Here is a 22,272-nt window from a genome sequence, read left to right on the forward strand (position 1 = left end):
TAGTCATGACTTATGTGTAGCCTTTCATTCAAATTCCTGCCATCTAGGAAGAGCCCAGAATTAAATATTTAAGCGGCTTTTAATTCACGTTATCTTGCCACAGATCAATTTAGCACAACTCATCAACTGCTAACATGATCAATAATTAATGTGGCTGCAGGTCATCTACTTCAGAGTTCTGTTAGTCCCCTTAATGTCTTGCTGTGGTTCACTCCATGAGCCCAGGGAGAACAGGCCAGCTCTACCATGGCTCACCGGAGCATAATTCATGAAGGAGCTCAGTCCACTGAAATTAAAAAATTTAAAAAATTTAAAAATTATAATAAAAAACCAACCCCCCCCCCAAACCCCAAACCCTACAGCAAAGCAAAAGACTGAGTATGCCCTCAGAAGTGTTTGGGATCCAATAGATGAGCCCTGGTGGATTTTCCTACCATGGTATATCGAGTTACTAATCCCAGCATTTGATTTCTTGACCTCCCCCTCTCTGCAGGAGGGATGGCAGAAGAGCATGTGTCCATGCCTCAGCTGTTCCAGTCCCGAGCCTGGCATCTTAACCCAAAAACTTTACAGCTGAAGCTGAGATGCAACACTGTGGACTGAAGCAAACACTGTTCACCTGGGTGGGGATACATGGCATTCAGTCAGTCACTACAGGGATGGCAACCTGCAGCAGAGAGACTTGCAACTGGAAACAGGGGCGTTAGAGATCTGTAGCATGCAAAAGTGAACCTAGTACTAGCGTTCATTTGGCTGTTATTTTGGATGCATTTCACTGTGTCACTGCCCTAACTTGTGCTTGAGAGAAGTAATTCAAATGTAGACAAAGCTGATAAATACTCCAATAAAACAATAACTTTCCTGAGACCTCCAGGGCTTTTTTTAACCAAATTCAGACCTGCCATAAGTACCAACAAACATATTCATTCTCACAGCAAAAAAAAAAAAAACCCAAAACAAAACCACGCTATGTAGTAACAGACAAAGCACAATCCTCAGAGTCAAACCTTGGGGAGCATGGAAATCACATATTACCGGTAAAGTCTTTAGCATGGCTTACGATCTTTGCACCACCTACAATGGCATTGCTACCAAATAAACAGCATCATTAATACTGCTACCAATAAATCCCCGTAAGTAAAACATAGGGGTTTTTTCCCCAGCCTTTCAGCAAAAACCTTGGCAGCAAGTTCCTATATTCTAGTATTCATAGATTGCTGCACCCAGCTATCACAGCTGTTCATTTAGAAACTCTGTTTTAAAATAAAACAAGCTACCGAGTCTAAGCAGGTAGGAAAAGCAAAACATGTGTTGCAGCTGCAGTGTTGCCTCATATCTCCCTCCATCTCAGAAACAGACCACTCCAGCAAGACAGCTTGTTCATAAGGCCTGGGGAAGTCCTGATGTCTGCCATGGGGCTGCTTCAAAACTGGATGTACTTTTGCAAACATTTTTAATGACATTACTGTTCTTGTTGCTGCTGAAAATTTTGAAGTCATATGATTTAATCTGTAGTCCAATGACATGGCAGTCATATTTTCCCATCTTTTATCTTTGTGTGACTTTTTAGGCTCTTTCTGTACAAAATATAACGGTGCCAGTTAGAAGGGTGATCTATTACTTTCATAATTAGACACATACCATTAATTGTGGAAGAAGCTTGCATAGCGTAGACAGACAAGAAAAACAAAGGTTATCCCCCTTCCTGTATGAAAATCAATACCAACAAAAGCACACCTAGTAAGTGTAGCATCGCTTGTGTAAGTATAACACCTCTTCAACTACACTGGCATTTTAAACGGCTACACTTTTCCATGGAGATGAGTGCTCGAGGACAAAGCCATCCTCTGAGCCTGTCCGCGGGCACTGCCTCCCAGTTGCAAGGTAGCGTGGGCCACCATCGCAGATGACCACTGTGGATGACAGCAGGAGGCTGGAGATGCCCAGCAGAGGCTGGGTGTGCTGCCGCCCTGGCATGACAGAGCACAAAACAATCTGGCTGAAAGGCTTGGGGAAGAGGCCATTGGGAAAGTAAAGGGAGGAGGAGTGAGAAATGGGAGACTAGACTGGGAAGAGGAGGAGAGACCGAGGCAAGTCATACTGGGAGGAGCAGCTCGAGGGTCAAGAGGAGGAGCCAGGAGCAAAATGTTGTTGAACAAGTAACCCTTGATGATTCAGAGCCAGTGTCCACCAGCTCAGTTCTTACTCAGAAGATCAGCATTTGCTAGCAAGCATGCACAGACATGCATTGCCAATCAAATGCTCAGATACTGCCCTTTAGGGGTGGTTGGGAAAAAGAAAACTATTAAAGCAACAATAAAAAAGCCTCAGTACACAAATCAGAGCTGCCATGTATGCTTAACTAGAGTGTTAACGAACACTGCGCTATCCTTGATTATTCATTAATTAGAAGTTTATTTCAGATGTGGTTGGAAATATACTGGAAACCTCTTGCTAAGCATTTTTAATATTGTATGTATTGCTGAAGCACTGAGGATTTGTATTGCACCATACCGGTCCCTTTGGAGTCGCACACGTAGAAATGGCTCGTGCCCTAAGGTGTTTACAAGTGAAAGAAAAAGCAGGAGACAACAGATGGAACCAGCAGCTGGAGGATCAGCAGACATCAAGACAGCTCTGACAGGCACGCCAGCCAGACTTTTTTTGTCTGGGGCTCTCTTATTCCATATATTTTGCCAGCACCAAAACAAAAAATCTCAACAAAATTACTGGGTGAACCAAAGAAAAAGTAACTCTAGAAAAAGACCTGCATGTCCTCACTTAGATCACTTTCACGGAGCGGAGGACCTTGAAGGGCCACAAGTGCTGCCCAGGAGCCACCTTTTTGGATAAAGACCCCCCGAAGCAGCAAACAGGAGCTGAAACCCCGAAAGTCAGGGTCTCTGCAACTCTGGTTTCCTAAAGACAAGTCATTTTACTCGTCAATGGGCAGCCTCCAGCACACTCATTGCACCCACGGAAATGGACGTGGCCCTCACTTGGAGCCAGCCCTCCAAGGACACCTGCAGGAGCTGCCTCCCCAGGGCTGCCACCCTGCCGGTGGCGGGGATCGGGCCCGGCCAGCGCCAGGGACGCTCGCAGAGCCGAGGGGACGATGCGTCACGAAGCATCGGTCCTCAGCGCCTGCGTGGGGGGAAGAGCCTGCAGCCACCGCGGCGGCGGGCACGGGAGCAGCAGGGCCTAGACCCTTCCCAGGCAAGGAGAGCCCGCGCCATGCCCTCCTCCCACCACGGAGCCTCGGCCGGGGGAAGCCCGCGTGGGGGCAAGGGTGATATTCTCGGGTGGGCGATGGCGCTGGGGTCTGGGAGCCCCTCGCCCAGCAGGGATGCTGCCTCAGCCTGGGGCAGGACCGCAGGTCCCGCAGGGACAGGGAAAGGGCAGCGTTACTGTGCACCTGCGCGGCCGGCGTTTGTCCGGCCAACCCTTGTTTAACATGATAGATTGGTGGCTAAAGTACAAACAGCACGGATAATGCAAGATTGAGTAGTGGGAAAAAATGTATGTTACATGGCACGATAGTTTTTGTTTCGTCGGACAGTTCGATGCCTAAATAGAAAAAAACCCCCGACTTTTGTTGTTTACATTTTTCACACCAAGTATCTGGGTATTTTTCAACCACAAGAGATTATTTATTGTGTGCCAGGCACACACATGCATGCACACCCAGAGACGGTAACATGAACTGGATACTTTTTCAATTTGGAAGCTTTTGTGCCCTGATCAGCAGCTCTCATTCATTACTTAAAAAGTGTGCCCCGCACCCGCATATTGAAGAAAAAGTATCTGAGGAGAGAACGAGGTTCTGGTCCAGGGGCTGAATGAAAACCTCCTGCTGAGCGCCAGCAAGGATTTCTTGGTGTTTCTAGTTAACAGCAATTACAGAGATGTTATCCTACCACAGCTCCATTTGAATTTCAAATGCACCAGTATAAAAGAGCAGACTCAAGAATAAAACTGATGGACTAAAAAAATATGTACCTTTATTAAATGAAACTGAATTTGTCTTGGAGCCTGCTTTTAAATTATAGTGATGGTCTATATATAGATTCACACTAATAATGATTTTTTTAATAGTACAGATTTAGAGACTGATACATTTCGGTGCACTTGTATCTTGTAATAATTAAACAAGAATTGTACGAATTGTACTTTGACATTCTATTTCTTCCTTAACTGCCAAGATACTAGAAACAATATCTGGATGATATAAGTTGTGTTACAATACAGTATATGTATTCCAGTAGCCCTGAATAATGAGTATGTGCTCTTCAAGCTATCCACAGCAGTAGTTTCTGCTGTTGGGGTACAAGTCACAGGAACATAAAACCTGCAGTTTGGGGTGAGATTAAGAATTCGTATCATCTAATATCCTTGCCAGAATTGCTCTTAAATCTCATTCACAGTTTTTGCCGTGCAACTTCTTTGTGGCAAAAGGTGACTCAATTTAGCTATGAACTGCATGAAAAAGAATTTCCTTTGATGTATTAAATCTATTGCTAGCAATTTAATTCTAGATTTTGGCTTATGAAATGTTGCAACTGCTCCTTATTCATCTTCTTCTGAAAGGTCATTATTTAACAGCTCTCTACTACAGCCTCTTGAGTCATTTCTGAGAGAGAGAGAAAAAAAAATTATTTAGACTTCCTGAAAAAAATTAAGTCAAATACATTGTCTTTGATTCCAGATTACTGCTAGTTTTCAGCTGCTGAGAATAACAGAATGGCACAGGTAGGTAAGTACATCCACATCAACCACTTTCAGTACCTTTTCTCATTTTAACAGATCATTTCATGAGATTGGTAAGAATGGGGAACCAGAACAGCACACAATATTCAAGATATAGGTGCAGCACCAACATATTCAGTGGCATAATATCTGGAGGTCATGCTGAGTTGCCTGTTTGCTATGAGCCAACACGATACCATCCCCACTCCTTGTCAGAAGGGGCACACAGTGGTAGAATTGCATGGTGTAAGTTGTATAAATAACACCCAGTGACAAAACCAGCCTGTCAGTTTACCTGCTCAACTCTTCTGCAGCATTGTTAATACCATTAAAAAACAGAGCAAGTTTCAGAAAAGTGTCAAGTTGGATAAACCTATTTCGATCCAACCACTGTGCTACATGCTGTCCTAAGAGGTTTTTCTACCAAAGAGCTTTTCTCCCCTGCTTTTTATCTAATATCACGGTAAGATTGCTGTTACTCTCAGTAGATGGTGGATTACACTCTCTTAGGAGCATAGGTTTTCTGGGGAAAGCACTTTTCCTGAGAAACTAATCTTGGAAAGTGCTTTGGACTCTTCTTGCTGACTGTCCTTAATCCAATAACGTTGCAATGGTATTGTGTGACACAGTCATTGCTCCTGTGAATGATTTCTGCCAGGCAATTCTGAGACAAGAGGAATAGGCAAGGTTATTTTTAAAGCACTAGAAGTAACTTAATCGCAGCAACATAATCGCTAATCGAGAATGCACAGCTTGCTATTAGTGACACTGATACCTTGTAAAGGGAAAAGTAAATTTCACCTGATTATTTATAGAGTTCTGTTGCATGTAATGGAGCAAGTGTGTTATTGCAGATTTACAAGTTAGCAGATTGGTTCACAATTAGCATATTATTCATACGCATTCTAGGACTCTTAAGATAAAGAGCCAAGCATCTATATTTCAGGTTCCTAATATTCCAGATAGGCCTATGATTACTGTTCCATTTCCAGTGTTTTAAAGATCAGAAGATTAATTTTTTAAAAAAACCCTTAAATAATTACTTAAAAATAAAATAGGATTGATTTATATAATAGTATCTGTAAGGTTCTTGGTTCTGATTTCAAGAAAATATACGACTCTCTTTTCATGATCCAATTTTTTAAAAAATAGTGCACTTGCATACCTCCACAGCCGTGTCCTAGAATTTCTCCTGATCTCCTGATCCAACTGGCAACCCTAAGGTCAAAAGGGGTCTGACCTTCTCATATAGCCTCAGAAACCATCTTCTCAAGGAAGCAAAGATGATAAACTGAATGATAAACCTGACCAAGCAGGACTTCTTCACTCTATCATTTCAGTCATTCTCACAGAGGATCCTGATTAACTGCTTGAATGACTGTCAGCAGGTGACAGGAGGGTAGAGCTTGCTTTTATGTCTTCTGCTCTCTTCCAGCCTCAGGCTCTTAATCAAATTTAGAAGAAAAATCTAAGCAAATAAAAGCAGAGTTAAATACTACTGGAAGTATGGCACAGGTGATACATGTTACCTTTTGAAGATGTCTAACTGGGGTATTAAAATGACACTTCTTGTGTGAAGGGCCCCATTATCTCTGTCTTTATAACATATACGTAAAGAAGGCAAGTGCTAAAGAAGAACCATGACTATACAAGAGTCTGAACTTCCATGCTCTATGCAAGTGCTGCTACTGATGGGCTATTTGTGATTTCAGAGCCTCCAGGAGGGTTAGATTGAAAGACTTTGACCATCCTCCTGCACCAGCCTTCATCTGCTGAGTGCTGTAGCCCCTGGTTTGCACGCAGTCCCCCCAGGGACCCAAAGGCATTTACATCTGTGTACATGGGAGGGTGGGAGCACCGCTCCGGGTGCAGTCCTCCTCCTCCTTGGGACGATGGTGGCTCAGCAGTTCTGACCTTCAGCCACTTGTTCCCATCTTGCACTGTTTGTTTTGGCACAACTGTTTCTCGCCAAGCCCCCCTCACCAAGGCCACATGGAAAATGAGATCAGCGAACTAATCTGTGTTAAAAACAACCAGGAAAAAAACCCAAACATTTTACTATGCGGTTGAGAAGCAGTTGTTCTGGTGCCATGGGCAGCGGCAGGTAGGCAGGCAGAGGGGCTGAAGCTGGTGGTGCTGCAAAGAAACGGCACGTGGCATCCCACCCAGCACTGGTGGCTCGTATTAGATGGTGATCTCAAGGTAGTTCTCAGGGTGGATTCCTACACCAAGCAGGTGAATGTTGTGATTGCTGTTTACATGGGTATATCCAGGAGATATCTGAGATATCTTTTTCTCTAAAGACAGGCAGAAAAAAAGGCAAAAAACCAGCAGTGAGAGGCAGGAACTGTTGATACCTATGCTGTCCCTGACGAGTGGTTACCTCTGTTTACTGACTGCCGTGTGGTGCTTTTCAAGAGGAGATATATTTAATAGATGACCGATGGAACGCAGTTCATGATGCTGAAACTCTGCCTCCATCTTTTGAGGAAAATAATGGAAGTAAAATAAGCCAGAGAGACATATTTGCATTTGGAGTAATGTTTGAAATTACAGTCTGTAAGAGCTTAAGCTTTTCGTTATTTCTCCATTTCTCGTTCACAAATTAATATTTAGCACTCGGTCTGGCTTGACTTATCAGTTTTAAAACAGAATAGAAAGCCTTCTTATCACTGATTTAGAATCACTGGCCCTGGGGCTCTGTTTTCTGAGCGGCTCACTCCTCCTGAATATCACAGAGTACCTTCAGCTGATGTGGAAATTAATAGGTTCTATTGTAAACACACGTCTCGGGCCTGCTTATGCTTTTCATTAAGCCATCATGAAATAGCTATTCCTAGATAACGCCAGCTGTGGCCATTTTATACTGGAAAGCAATTGGGATGTTCTAGTTAAACTGGAACCAGGAACTCCAGAAAAAGAAAGTCCACACATGGAATTAATTTGGAAAGAGTTAATCAGAGCAATACCAACCACAACTCCTGCTATTTGCTATATGTTTATATGGTTTAAGTCAGGTTAAAGATGTTCATCACAGGGTCACAAGGCCAATTTTGGCCTTGATTCTCTGAAACCTTACACAAAATACGTTTAACCATATCCACCACGAGTAGTAATCCTAACCACCAGCTTCAGCTGGTCAAATTATTGTCATCTGGAAGTTACTGTTTGGCCAGTAGGATGAACTATTTCTGTGGTTGTTGAGGGAGTGGGAGGACAGTAATTCCCTAAAGGGTGTTGTAAATTCAAGCAATGGATCTGTATTTAGCAATGATTTGGTTCTGTGCTTTTAAGTATACCCTACCAGCGTATGTGCTTGCTGGGGAATAAGACTGCTAGGATTCATATGATTGTTTATTTACATTAGTATAAATAAAATTTAAAGCCCTAGCTTATAATTAATATTTCAGCAGTAACAGTGAAACAAAAGGAAAACCAGTCTCAGTGTTGTTTAAATAATTGTCATTCTTACCATCGTCTCTTCCCCCTTTCATCATTCTGGGAATATACCCACAGCTTTCTCCGAAACCTTGATCAAATAAATATGTCTTTTACTGTGCCTAGAGAATCGGTGCATCTGGACCAAGCTAGGGAGCATACTGCAGAGATTTCAAGTCTCCACAGAGTGTGTGCTGCCAGCAGCGCCTCTCTTTATCTGACCAAGAATAGCCTGCTCAAACGCCTCTGCTAAGCCAAAACTGTTGAGAGGCAGTCCCTTGGGAATCAAGCCAGGGTTTTTCCCAGTGACAGATATATTCCATCTTCATCCTTATTAATGGAACATTTATAATTGATTTTCTTTGTTTACCCTTTCCGTTATTCTACAAGGGAGAACAAAAGTCTAAACTTTGCTTTCTGTATGACCAATGTGAAGGCATTCCTTACTCACACAGTGGGAAGCATTGAGAGACCACCTTACTTTCTTTTAAATTACAATTCAATTTCTACCGATTATTCAAATACATTGTTTCTTCTGAAGCCCAGACAGAACAATAACACACACAACTAGTGAAGATTCTTCTCTGGAAAGGGGAATGTACAGTTACATGAGAGTCCAAACTATGGAGTTGAAAAATAATAAACCCGATGGAAAATTCAGGACATAGTTCCAAGCTGTGTTTTCTCTGGCAGCAAAGTTGATTTAAGAGGTTCCTGCTTTTTATTTTTGCACCTATGGCACAGTCCACTGCCTCTGCACTTGTGCTGATGTGACTGTTTTGGGACTGTGCTGTAAACTGGATTAGTGAAACAATCTTAGGAAAATTTCCCCATCACCTTTAATTAACAGTGAAAAATGTTATAAACTAGCAGGACCCTGCCATGCAGAGGCCTTGGAACAACACTGTGCATCAGCTATTAACTCAGAGAAGTGGTGTCAGTTAGTACCTACTCCTCCGAGCTCAGCTGCTGATTACAGGATGCTGGAAATATGGATACAATGTTCAAGGAAGCATTGCATGGACTACCCTCACTTAAAATTTAGCCCTGTGCTGAATAGGACTGAATCTGGTTTTAAAAGGTGCCCTTCCCTGTTAATGCAATACAGTCAAAACAAAACCATCAGCCTTTACGGAGAGGCTAACCTGACTTTGAACTGGAGTGATCTTTGTTTCAATTGTCTCTGCACATAGTGATCTATTTTCAGTTAATATGGATCCTGAGAAGACATATGGTTTGGAAATGAATCCCTTGCCTAGGAGTAGGAGTCAAGTATCACCTACACTTGAAAGTTCAGTTGGATTAACATTTAATTATAGAAACTATTCTGGAATAACTCCCCAAGTGTTTCGCAAAAAGAGTTCCTTTCTGTTCCTGTTTTGCTTCACTCATTTTCAAGATCTGCTCCATGTGAAAACACCCTCCTTTTGTTTTTATTTTCTGTAACTGTGATAGTTTGGAGGATGATTTTTCTTTTCATCCTCAGCCTGGATCAATACAGCTCTATTAGCTAAAGCAATAGCATAAATATCAGTAGACCAGCAGGAAATTGATTTAAATCTATACCAGCAATGAAGTCGTCTGGCATCATCAGCTGCTGCTCCAGTAGGAGACTTTGTCAGCACGCTTCTAATGGTTTCTCCTTTTAACTAAAAACATGGCTTGTGGCTTTTCCAGAGGCCTGAACCCACACTACGCTTTATAATCTCTCTGCGTGACAAAGCTTTAGGGCCGAGCCTGGTGCAGAGGGAACTCTGGTTGATGCCCAAAGAAAGACCTGTCTTCCGCTATAATGATGAAATATTTCTAGAGCTTTACATTTTTTTCACAAACATGGATGATAGATATACCCTTCTCAGCTGGACACCTGTGTGGGGTTTGTTTAGCTAAATGATATTCGATGGCTGAATCATTATAAAGTCCCTGTTATAGAGGTGACAATGGAAATGGTAACAAGACTGTCCCTCTCAGGCAATAGTGATCTTAGAAACTCAGTCATACTAAATTTGGGGTATCTTTTTTGAAGCTATTATCCAAGTGCTTCGTAATAACCATTAAGGCAGAATCTGCCTTCATATGCTGTCAAGCTCTAACAACCCTCACATTTGGCAGTAAAAATATCAATACTAATCTCAGACTGTAAATTGATGCTACAGAGACTTTGGTGATTTATGAGTTCCCATAACACTCTTGCCCTGTCTGCACGTGTGAGAGACACAGCTTGCAATCACAAGCCCTCAGGTTAAATTTCTAGCTATATCTGTGTTGCTAAAGCAGTTTTCTAAAGATTTGATATACTTGTTTATATTTATAGTCCATACAGACCATAACAGCACAGGGCTCCTTGCAGAGAGCACCATTGCCTGTGTTTTACCGGCTGTGAAACAGTGGTGTGGAGGCTACTGGTGAGCCTCAGCGTGAGTGAAATGCTGAGGTTAGCTCTCTGCCTTAGTCTCCACCCTCCAGCACCTTGCATTGCAACCAAAGAAAACTCAGGTACTCTGGCTGGGTGGGAGCTGTAAGGCTTTCCAGCCAGACGTCCCACCTGAAGGCTCAGTGGACCAGCAACGGGGAGTACGGCTTCGCTTCGCTCTTCTTTTACTGTGCCTTCTAGATGTGCACCTGATCAGCTGGAACAGCATCTCATTCCATAAATTCAGACCCTTTCATAATTCTGCACTAAAATTCTGGTAGACACATCTCTGAGTGACCTGAAAAGTCTCTGAAAATCACTGGGCTTTGTTACTTAAAGGGACTTGGCATTACATGATATTTCAACTTGACATTGAAATAAATTAAAATGAATTAAAGCCACTTTAATTCTGGATTAGGATACCTATATTGACTTAATTTAGTAAACCAAAGCCACTTTAAGTTCATATCTGTGGCTAATACATATTCATTTCCTGAACATGTTTATATAAATAAAAATGAAAGCACCATTTTAACAGGTAGGCACCCAATCAAAAATAACAAAAAGTTGCTTTTTACCAGAAGAAGGAGGCTAATTTTGTTTCATGTCATGCTGCTTTTTCAATAGCCAGATTTTCAGAGCAGGAAAAAGGAATGTTTCTGTAAAAAAAGCCATACGTGACCCCCACTCCAGGAGACACTCTCTAACAAAAGGTATAACAAGTACAATGTTCTTGCAAAGTGGAACAGCTATATAAAATTGTTGCATTATAAGTAAGATAAAAGGAAATAAAGCATACTGAAATAGGTTAGTAGCAAAAATAATTTAAATAATGAGTTTCTCTGCCTTTTCTGTCTGTAAGGCCCAGATGCTATACGTGATTACAGAACAAGGAAGCCTGAACATACTCCCTACACAGGAGAGACATCTCCAGCAATAAAGGGTACCAGCAACGCTAACTAGTTGTGGTGCCCGACCCCCCCCATCCTTCACACGTATCACCTCACAGACATCACTACCCCAGTGAAATTGCGTGGGGTGTGAGGGAGCTCAGGCATTTCGCCAGGAAACATCTCCAGAGTGGGAGTGGAGCACAGATTCAGATGAGGAAGACTTCGTATATGAAATTACCTGAGTTGCAGAAGGCAGAAGAAAGTTGTGCTCTGCTTTGCAGTTTCATTCTGAATTATCATTAGGGCCAAGATTAATCATGGACTAAGGAAGGAACACGAGAGACTACAGCTAATAGATTAAAAACTGTGCTGAGCAAAACATCAGCCCAGGCTTACAGAAGCTTCAAGATATATTTTTGTAACAGTTTGCCCAAAGTCAGGCTCCCAGGTGTATGAAGCTGCCTGAAAAATAAAGCATCCTACTTAACGTAATACAACAGCTGCTTTTAAGGATTGAGTGGCTGTTGGCTGGGTTTTCCTACATGGCTAGAGTAGACAGAGATGTGGGAGGAGCTGTTTGAGGGAGCGAGGTCTAACACAACATGAGCCACCAAGTCATCCCACCCGGCCGATTCCCAAATGCTGTGGAGACCCAAAGCATCGGGTTTGCAACCTCTGTATGACCAGAATCCCACCGGGTTTGTGTGCTCGCAGATGCTTATCCCCGATAACGGTGCAAACCTGCACGTTACTCAGTCTCATGCAGGGCATGGGGTGCAGAAGTAGATAACAAGCTTCAGACACCTGAATTTGTTCCTCTTTCCGTTCGTTCTAGGTCCTCATTTTGAACCTCTTAATTACACATCTAGTTGCAGCTGAATTCGTATTTGCATTAAGTTATAATAAAAACTCCTACAGCTTGATTCCTGAAACAATTTGTATTTATATATGTAGATATGATATACATCACATTTTTCTTACATATACACATGCAAATTCACACATAATGATATGGGTATATTTAAAATTGCTATGTTTATTGCATAGTAGTTTTAGAAGCCCAAAATAGGCTAGGGTTTTGATTTTTTTAGGGCTGTAGGAAAAAATACTGCAATATTTCTTTCCTAAAACAAGCTTTTTCAATAGTTAAGGTGCTTTTACAATGTGCTGCAGTGTGTCTACATTGGACACTGTGTATTCCTCCAAGTATACCCTTCTTAAAACACCAAAAATAGAGAAAGTATGTAAGTTATTCACGGTTTTTGTCTGTTATACATCATGTTGAAAATAGACATAACTCATTAAGTGGACAAAGTGAGGGGAAGGGAAATTGGTCCCTCCTGGGAGCAAACGAGCCTGCTTGGCGGGGAGGAAGCTTCCCAAGGACAGAGCGAGACAGCTAGAAAAAGCAAGTAGAAATGTGAAATCTTGGGAACTGGAAAGCTGTGGTATAATCGGGATTAGAAATCTGCTGGGAATAGCCGATGCACAGACTCCTGAAGTGAAAGAAAGAAAAATAATTTTGGGGAGCCAAAGGACAGACTGTAGCATTTGCTGTAACCCAGGAAGCTGGTGAAAGGTTATTAGAGCAGGAGTGAACTTGGAAGAGAGGACCTATGCCCCACGGACAGAGTGAGCAGGGTTAGGTGTGTGTACAGACCTTTCAGAGTCTGGTATCAGTCTGAGTTTTCTGCAGTTATAATATTTGCCTTGACTTAATATCTGCTCATATGAAACCAGCTTCTGAGCTTAAGGTGTCTTTTGTGCTTCTTGAGGACCTCTGAAGAAAAGTTGTAGGGCTACCTTGAATCTGTAGCTGACTAGGAGTCTCCTCAAGCAGAAAAGACCAGCCGTGGGGTTATCAGCTCTGAATAGCTGCCCTTTTTGGTCCTCATGGGGATCTGGTGTTCTCTTCCCAAACACACAACAGACTATGCTCCCCCTCCCCAGTGGGGGAGAAAAGCAAGACAGAGGAATAGATTTTCCTATTTGATCCACCCACCTGGATGCAGAGAAGAGGAAGAGAAGGAACTCTCCCAGTTTGTTTTCCCCTACTCACAGTTATTCACAAGCAAAAGAATATATTCAGTAGCACAGTATGAAAATAGCTGCAGGGGGAAGTGTAGTAAGTGGATGGAGCTACTTGTCTGAGTTAACCAGCCGTTGAAAATAAGAAGCCTGAGTGTATCAGATCTATCTGAAAGGAACTGATATCTGGTACAAAACTGATACATCTTTAGTTTCTGGGGGCTGATCCTTTGTGACTTAACGTGATGCAGGGAGATAAAAGTCAGCAGCATTCAGTCTCTCTGCAAGCCTCATCTGATCCCTGAGGACACCCTTTTTGCATTTCTGCTGGACACCACCTTTCGAGGTCAAACTCCGAACCTTCATTGATCATTTCTCCGCAAAGTATGAATAGACCTATGGTCCTGGAAAGAACTGTTGTACTGACTAACATCTCCTGCCGTTACTCAAAAAACATTTCCTGCTGAAACAAATCTGGTGTGAGTCCAAACTTGTGGAAACACAAATAAGGGTGTGCATATACATTACACATACGCATAACCTCCATGTATAGAGGGGTGTGTGTGTTATACCTATACATTAGGTTTGTGACATTGCTTTTCTGAATTTAACAACGTGCACTGGAATTCTCTTCCTTCTTAACAAAAAAGCACCAATGTGCAGTACTAAGGGGGGCTTTGGTACGGTTGCGCAGAGCTGTGTGTTCTTAGGAAGCAGTAGTCATTTAGGAAAGACTTGTCCGATGTGAGTAGGTACATCCCAGGGGCACTGCCGTGTGCCGACACACAGTCCGGATATTGGGAGTAGAGAAAGGGGATGTTGGGATGTTGGGTCTCTCTCAATTACAGAAGAAGCTGCTGCATGAAATGTGCTATCACAGCCTGACACATTCTGCAGCTCCACCGTGAGAAAGGCCAGCAAAAGCTGAGCTCTGCATAGGTGACCAGAGGTCCTCCTGCCTCGCCCCCGGTCCCCTGTGTAGCAAAGGGCCGTTAAATTTAGCATAATACAACAGGGTTTTTTTCCATTATTGGCTATCTATTCATAAATGAACTCTCCAATATAGAATGATCTCTCAGTATTCCATAGGGTTTCTTTTTTATAGTCTATAGATTTTATGGTCTGCTTTGTATTTCTAAGTGGGCTTTTTCTAGTACTAAAATGGATCTGAACCACTTTCTTCATGTAAAATCGATAGCAGACATGGATTCCAAGTCTCTCTCTTAAGTATCTAAGCATCAACAAATAATTTCACTACTCTCATTTCTGATCTGCAGATATTGCTCTCAACACAGATTAATATAAAAACAATTTAAGCAGCTTAGTGAAGTTAAAATAAATAGCTTTTAGAATAATTTATTAGAAAAATAAAGCTTTTCACTCATTATTTATCATATGATCTTTAACAAAGTTTAAGCCAAAATACAGTGCTTATATTTACTGTCCTTTACACCATAGACTCACTGTTGAGATATTCTAACTGAGCGTGTTTAAGACGCCTAGACTTATTAGAATAATGCTTTCCAACATATTGTACGAAGTGGTAATTCTTAACTCTCAGTGCTTCTGCCAGTGTTAACACCCCCAAATTTCTGAAAGTGAAAGCACATTGCATGCTGAACAAGGGCCTTAATGCTGTCACCATAGAGATGACACTTCGCAACCCTTATTTATGTCTCCTTGATTGCACCAAACGAATGCTCTCTCTTTATAGACAAAAGCTTTTGGTTTCTTGAGAATGATTTCTCTAGATGATGTTTTACATAATGTATTTGTAGAGACATAAATATTATTCTGTAGTACAGTGAATTTTTCATGATAAAGAATACAGTAACCCTTCAGACAGAAGAAAGACAACAATCAGCTTGAATAAATGCAAAGGAAATTCCTTAGTTAAAATGACAGACAGACAGAACAGATACTCTCTTTGTTTCCACGGAAAAGGATGAAAGAACCTGTTACTTGTATTTGGCCAATGAACTTGAAAACACAGGAGAGAAAATATTTTGAGTAAACCAAACCAGAAATATTTGTCTAGGACTGGAAAACCAAACCCACTTATTTTTCCTTCAAAATAGAAAAAAAAATAAAAGACATTTCAAAACTGTTTTTACAACATTTTTTTTTCCCCAGTAGATAGTTTTGCAAAAATGAGCTCAAATTCATAAATATCGTTAGCTGCTTTCCAGTAAATAGAATAATTACAAAAATAACCACCCAACCCTATTTCGTAATAGCTAGAGAGTGAAAATCAACGCAGTGCAGAAGGGCTATGCACTTCCACCGCTGAAGCTAGCTGCCTTTTGTGCTATGCAATCTTACCACAAGAAGTCCTTGCCCTCACCCCCCGTTGAGCAATTGCTGCAGGGAAGCAATTTCTCTGATCGGTGAAGTGCCATGCACATTCATAGGTCTGCATAAGCGCTTACTAAGAGCAAGGAAAATGATATATGATAGCAAAAGTCATACTTCATTTTAATACGAGAAGGGACTTCAACACAAAGTTCGTACCTCTGGACTGAGCATATTTAAACCTGACCAGGCCGCTCAGCGTGGGACACTTTTGCTGGTCAGCAATGTGTGTGGAGTTTGGTTTGCTGTGTGTAATTGCAGTTGGCTTCCCCAGCCTTACTCCTGATGAACCCCACGCTAGACCCAAGGAGCAGCATTCCCCAAGTTACTCATCAAAACGGTACTTTTGCCTCTCTTTTCTGACTTTTACTCTGGTTTATTCTCTCTTAATTGTGCTTGTTTCCATGACAGCTGGGGCCATAAAAACAAAACTCCTTAAAATACCAATTTGATTAAGCTTTTATCAAATGATGACAATCTAAATGCTTCTGTGGTGATAAGCCCTCTTCTATCACAGAAAGCTTCGCACTGTGACCCATGGGTCAAATCCAACCCAGAGGACAACTCCACCTGCCCTGCCATCCCTAATGGCCATGGCGGGGGGAGAGGGACTGAAGGCAGATCATCAGCTCTCCCCAAATACCGCCTGTATTTGGAGTAAGGAGCTGCTGGTTCAGCTAATAGATCCTCAGCATCAACGCTGCTACGTGCCAATCACCATGATGTCTGGGCTGCCTATGCTTAATAGCCACTGATTTCAGAAGCTGATTATCTAATTGCTCTGTCGTGTCCGCTTTGACCTCATGCTTGGCCCAAATCCCCCAGTCCTTGATGTTGCTTGCACATTCTAGAAATAGCCAGGCTGCCTGTCCAGACAAGGAAAAGCAAGTGCGGGGTAGGTGGTGCCAGGGACTTGTGCTTTTGACCCTGAAGGCAATATGGATTCCACTGATTTGAGGCACTTGACTCTGTGAACTTGAGCCTGAACACACACAGCTGGTACGGAGGGGGTAGATACGCTCAGTGGAGCTCTGTTTCTCAAGCTGTAGTAGGCAAAAGCGACCTGGGAGCTTCAACCTCCCCAAAGCAGGAACCCCCTCCCTTTTGTGCAAACGGTACAGCGGAGTCAAACCCAATTCAAGTTTTTAAGAATAATTTGCTGCCGCTCCTTTTACTAGAGTTTGTACACTGAATTGCTCACGTCTGCCAGAGAAAACCACAGAAAAACTACAGTTTATCTCCTCTGACATCTCTGAGAAACAGAGCTGCTCTATGCTCCCCTTATCTCTCAACATGCCTTATCAGGGGAAAAAAAAAACCACCCCCAAAAAATGTAACTCCTAGTGACTGCTGTGATGGATGTCCCCACGCAGGCTGCCTTGCTGTCCCCAGGGATGTCAGCCGAGATGGCTCAGGGGGCTGCTGTGGGGGGAGATGCCTGCTGCCTGCCTCCGTGTCCCCTCCTGTGCTGCGGGTTGCTGTGACGGCCACAGGAGTGCTGGCAAGTCCCTCTCCATCTAAGCAAAGGGGATAAGTCTGCGTGCCCAAATCCATGCACCAGTGCCTACGCAGCTGCCTCCTCGTAATGTCTCTAACTGGGCTATGACACCCGCACGAGGGAAATCCAGTTTTCCCTTGGAGCAGTTGCTCCGCAATGCTCAGACTCGCTAGTACTACAACTGCGGCGCTGGTTCACGTGGAAAATGGGATTTCTTTTCAGCATTTGGTTCGGAACGGGGATTTTTATTTTTTCAAGTGCATGTCTAAATTCTTCAGCAGTTGAAGGATGCCACCAGGCAGACACAATTGTTTCAGTACAGTCCTAAGGGAAACAAAGAGAAAGAGGAGAACAGGATAGCAAGGATGAGGGGAAGGACAGCTGTGAGTAGGGAGATAAACTGGAGGACATGGGCCAGTTCGAAGCCTTTGTCTGGCTACTGGTCTAAGAACAGCTTGGGCAAATCATGAACTACAACACTACTTGAATTCTGTGGGCTAAGGAAAAAGAAATTGCCTAAGCAATTGTCACCGCTTAATCTACGTCTGACACTTTTGCTGTTCGATTGCACAGGACCTGAACAGTTACTCTGAGCAAATAAGATGAAGAAGCAGAGAAGTCAGGGAGGACAATTAAGCCACCCTGTTTTGTTGAGCTTCAGAGGAGCTCTGATTCAGCTATTTGTACCAATTCTTTTCCCAACATATGGTCTAAGTCCTGCCTGCAGATAACCATGACAGGAATTCAGATAAAGACTACTCGGGGTGTAGGTGTTGCTGACAAACACATACGCTGTGCTGTTGCTTCTCTCCCCAAGACAAATGTAATACACATGGTTATCTCACTCAAGCAAGTTAAGTTTAAAAGAGAGCTTATTACTGAGGATTGAACCTTGACTTATTTACAGTGATATTTGCTATCCTGGCTGCATTTGTGTCCCGTGATCTCAGAGGTACAGTCTGCCATGGACTTTTCTCTTTTCCATTTGTGACCTTTGGATACTTTTTAGATAATCCCCTACCTTTCCAACAACTCTTCCTCTGCTTAAAAAAATCTGCAGGACGGCATTTCTCTGTGTGATGCTTTATTACCTATTTAGATAATTCTTTTCAAAATTTTAAAGGAGTCAAACTGCTGCCAAGCCCACTGTCTCTGCAACCCTTGCACAGTGTGGAAGCAAGCAGCAATTGTTATTTTTCACATTCTCTAGTTTCATTGCCATATCTCCACCTAAATCTTCCAGGTGGAAATGGACCTAGGCTTCCTTCCCAGTACTATCTGAGTGGCATGTATGCCTTAAGGTTAACATTGTACCATGTTTTGTTTCTGTTTCTCTTTGACAGAGAGGACCGATTCGACAGGCTGCTGAAGATAAAGCAACACGTAGGTACCAAAGTCCGTGGTAACCACTTACTAATTTTTTTAAAATTTGCTCTAATCAGTGCCTTATGAGGATGTTCCCTGAGAACTCCTGGAATAGGCAAGTTATGGGCATGCTTGACTTTGAAGCTCAACAGATCTAACGAAAGCCTACCGCTGGCACCCACTGCTGCAGAAAACCATTGAGAATAGAGTATTTAGCTGATATTTTGTCATAAATCAATAGAAATATTCCAGAGCTAAACTACAATACATTTCAATCAGCTGGAAGAGCTCTCTAGGGAATATCTAATCCCCTTTGAAGAGAGCGCCCTGTTTCACAGAACCCCGTTTAGTTTTTAGTGAGAATTAATTTTTCCAGTTACTTTGATTAATGCATCTTGAAAGAAATCTCAGGTTTGTAAAGCAATAATTAGCAATAATCATCTTCAGCTAGGAATGTGTTACAGAAATGAGAGTGACAATAGAAAAAGCCCTTATGAGACTGGCAGAGCTCTTCCAGCAAAACCATGCATGTGAAAAGAACTTACACCATGCCAGCAATATATAAGGCTTTAAGAAGTTCACTACGACCAGGAGCTTTGACTGCTGAGGCATTCATAACGGAGACCTAGGTAAAACACCGAGCAGTGAAAAGGACTAAGAGCATTTACGGAAAAGGACCGCCCAAGGAGTTTTATTGTACCTCCTCTCCTTCCCTCAAGAATAGCCACTGGGAAATACAGTATGTTAATGACAGCAAGGCAATGACCTCCACTGGAAAACGGGAAATGCCTAAATTCCCTAGAAGTCGCCTGGGAAGCAGCAGGTGATGACTGAAGTGCATTCACTGTCACAGCGGGTCTCCAAACATGCCCACCTGCTCCCAGGACTGTGGAAACGTGTCCTGCCCTTGCTCAGCAGACGTAACCGCGTCTCTGCATTGCCTCAGATGTGCTGCGGGAGAGCAAGGCCGTGCAGACAGACACACAGACGCAGGTCTGCTCAGCCTCTTCCTCCCTCCCCTTCGCTCTCACCTCCGTACGCTGCAAACGGGAGCTGCAGCCTGCAGGACGCTGCTTCCCTGCGCGGTGCCCCGTAGCACAAGGAGCTCCCACAGCATATGAAGCGGTTTCTTTTTTTTCCCCTCGCCTGTTTGTGCAAGCGGGAGCAGCAGCAGCGCTGCCACAGCTGCCGGGGGCTCAACTGGGTGCGACAGATAGACCCATGAAAAGCCTGAGCACCTCCTCCAAGCTCAACTCCACATTGCTGGTAGTAGCAGCAGTACCAGGAACAGATGGGCCAGCTGGTCTTCCAGAGCTATAATCACTCTCTAAACTACGGCATGGGTATGCTTCCCAGTGTGCCGGGAGTAGGAAGTCATTATCAACTTACTGCTTATTTTGGTTATTACAGTACTGTGTTGTTGAGACTCTTGTAGCCTGGTGACAAGCTACAATATAAAAATCATTTCCACAAAATCTGTGATCCCATGGCGTCTTCAGTCCATCGCTGGAAGGCAGCCAGCACTGCCAGGCAGCGTTGCAGCTTTGTCATTTTTGTAAAGCATTCATAAAACATGCACCTTATTAAGCTCTTGGAAAGTAATCCTAGTTTAAATTGACTGCTGAACAAAGAAGCAGCAATTTGCTGTTGGGGAATGTTTTATTTGCTTTTCACCATAGGAAGGTGGAGAGGAAAACAAAGTCACACAAGTTGGAACCAAATAAATTAAATGCATTCAATTAGCTAATGGATTGTCTCACAAAAGGTTGCACTATTAGAAAATTAAATTAGTTCTTCCTAATATGCTGAGATTCTTTAAGTCATTAACAGTTTTTTTCTTTTCTTTAGAAACTGTCTGAAATACCATGGGGATTGTTTTTCACCATATGCTTTTTGCTTTCCCTGCCATATCTTTCAGTCCTGATTCTCTTCAGTCTTATAATCAGTGCTAATTTGTGCAAAGCATTTCTAAGCTAAATAACTTTGGTGTAATTCATGAGTACAAGGAACATATTTCAGATTTTTCTAATGGAACACAGTGTTCTCAGAGATCAGTTTCACGAGCTATTATATGATTTAGTACCACTGGTTACAAAAAGATTGGACTCAAGCATGTTCACTGGTGGCTTCTTACGCCTTTTTACAGCAAAACAACTGAAAATGGAAGTATTTTGAATTTGCGGCCCTGCCCTTGCAATTTGATTCTGGATGAGCTCCATCCAACTTACATTAGGTTAATTAACAGCAACATGGTGTTTGCTGTGGACAGAGTGGCCAGACGTACCTTCTTGGTGCACTACCACAGTGGTGTGCTCTGCGCGGTGCGGTGGCGGAGACTTCCCATTCCCTTCACGCTGTCCTGGTTGGGAAGCTGCAGGCTCTGTGGTTAGGAGATGCAATGCATGATCAGTCACGTCTTTATAACTCCACCTAGACCTTGCTGAAGAAACAGTGAGAGAAGGGATGAGATTTCCTGCGAGTACATACCTATTCAGTACACACATTTTCGGAGCGCAGTCCTTCCTATTTGCAAGTGTATCTGTTCTCACCCAAATCATGAGGTGGAGGGTCCAAGGTGCCCCCCAGCCAAACTAGAGGTGAGGCTGGAGGAAGGAGCGGTGCTCTTCTCAGCGCTGCCTCTCATTCTCGGTGGAGAGGAACCAATCTGTCCCGTGGAAAAACCCAAAGTTTGCATTAATGATAGCTCGACACCAGGAAGCACAGGCAAAGGTCCTGGGCAGGGAGGTCAGGGTTGGAAAAAAGCCAGCTAGGGACATAAAGGCACTTTTCACCAAGAATGTTTCTTTCCCAGGCAAGCAAAAGAGTCAGGTACATATGGAGACCCATTGTCTTGATACTTATGCGCTTAAAATGGAGCACTTTGCTGGGTGAGATCTGGCATGCCCTTATGTAAGCAAATTATTTTTATCTGCTTCTAGCCTAATAGAGACTTTAATATTTTGAGAACTCATAGGTCTCATTGCTATGGAAACTAACTCAGTATCTTTAGGTCAGTCTTGCTATCTCTGATTTGCAGAGTCCACATCTAATCTTTAAAAAAGAAGAAAGACAGAAAGAAAAAAAAAAAAAAGCCAGCTTTATTTGCTGTTTCAGTCCCACTCCCCACTACCCTTTGTCTCACTTCTGTAGCCAAAAGCAGAGTCCAACAGCCTTTACAGGGAAGAGAGGTTGCGATATCAGCATTCCAATGCCAGGTTACTGGTTTCAATGCCAACAAGAAGTGAGGGGAGTTACGCTGATAGTACGGGCAATCAACACGGGAGCATCAGCAGGCAAGCCAACCTCATCCAGGGGTAGACGTCCCCGTAGGGAAACCTGTCCTCTCCTTGTTTCTCTCTTGCTTGGGTGAGCGAGCCAAAACGCTCAGCGATGCTCTGAAATGCTGTACAACTCTTTTCCAATCCATAGATTGATAGTGGAAGGATTTACCACTGCGTGGACAAGGACAACTGCTGCCACAGGAGTGACTGAGCTGGTACCATCTCAGTAAAAGAGATTGGCCCCATCTTATGTTGGGA

At 43.0% G+C, this 22,272-nt stretch overlaps 1 long non-coding RNA gene across 1 annotated transcript in view; it reads right to left on the reverse strand.

The window, feature by feature from the left end:
- Positions 1–21,388, reverse strand: part of LOC115347359 — a 32,652-nt gene extending 11,264 nt beyond the window's left edge. The window contains exons 1-2 of the long non-coding RNA XR_003925462.2: positions 21,283–21,388; positions 21,018–21,173 (exon numbers count right to left, since the gene is read on the reverse strand). This is a non-coding gene — a long non-coding RNA (uncharacterized LOC115347359). The remainder of the gene's footprint in view (positions 1–21,017; positions 21,174–21,282) is intronic.
- Positions 21,389–22,272: the final 884 nt, after the last annotated feature.

Source organism: Aquila chrysaetos, chromosome 1 (assembly GCF_900496995.4).
Source record: "Aquila chrysaetos chrysaetos chromosome 1, bAquChr1.4, whole genome shotgun sequence".
In the NCBI taxonomy this organism is placed as follows: domain Eukaryota; kingdom Metazoa; phylum Chordata; class Aves; order Accipitriformes; family Accipitridae; genus Aquila; species Aquila chrysaetos.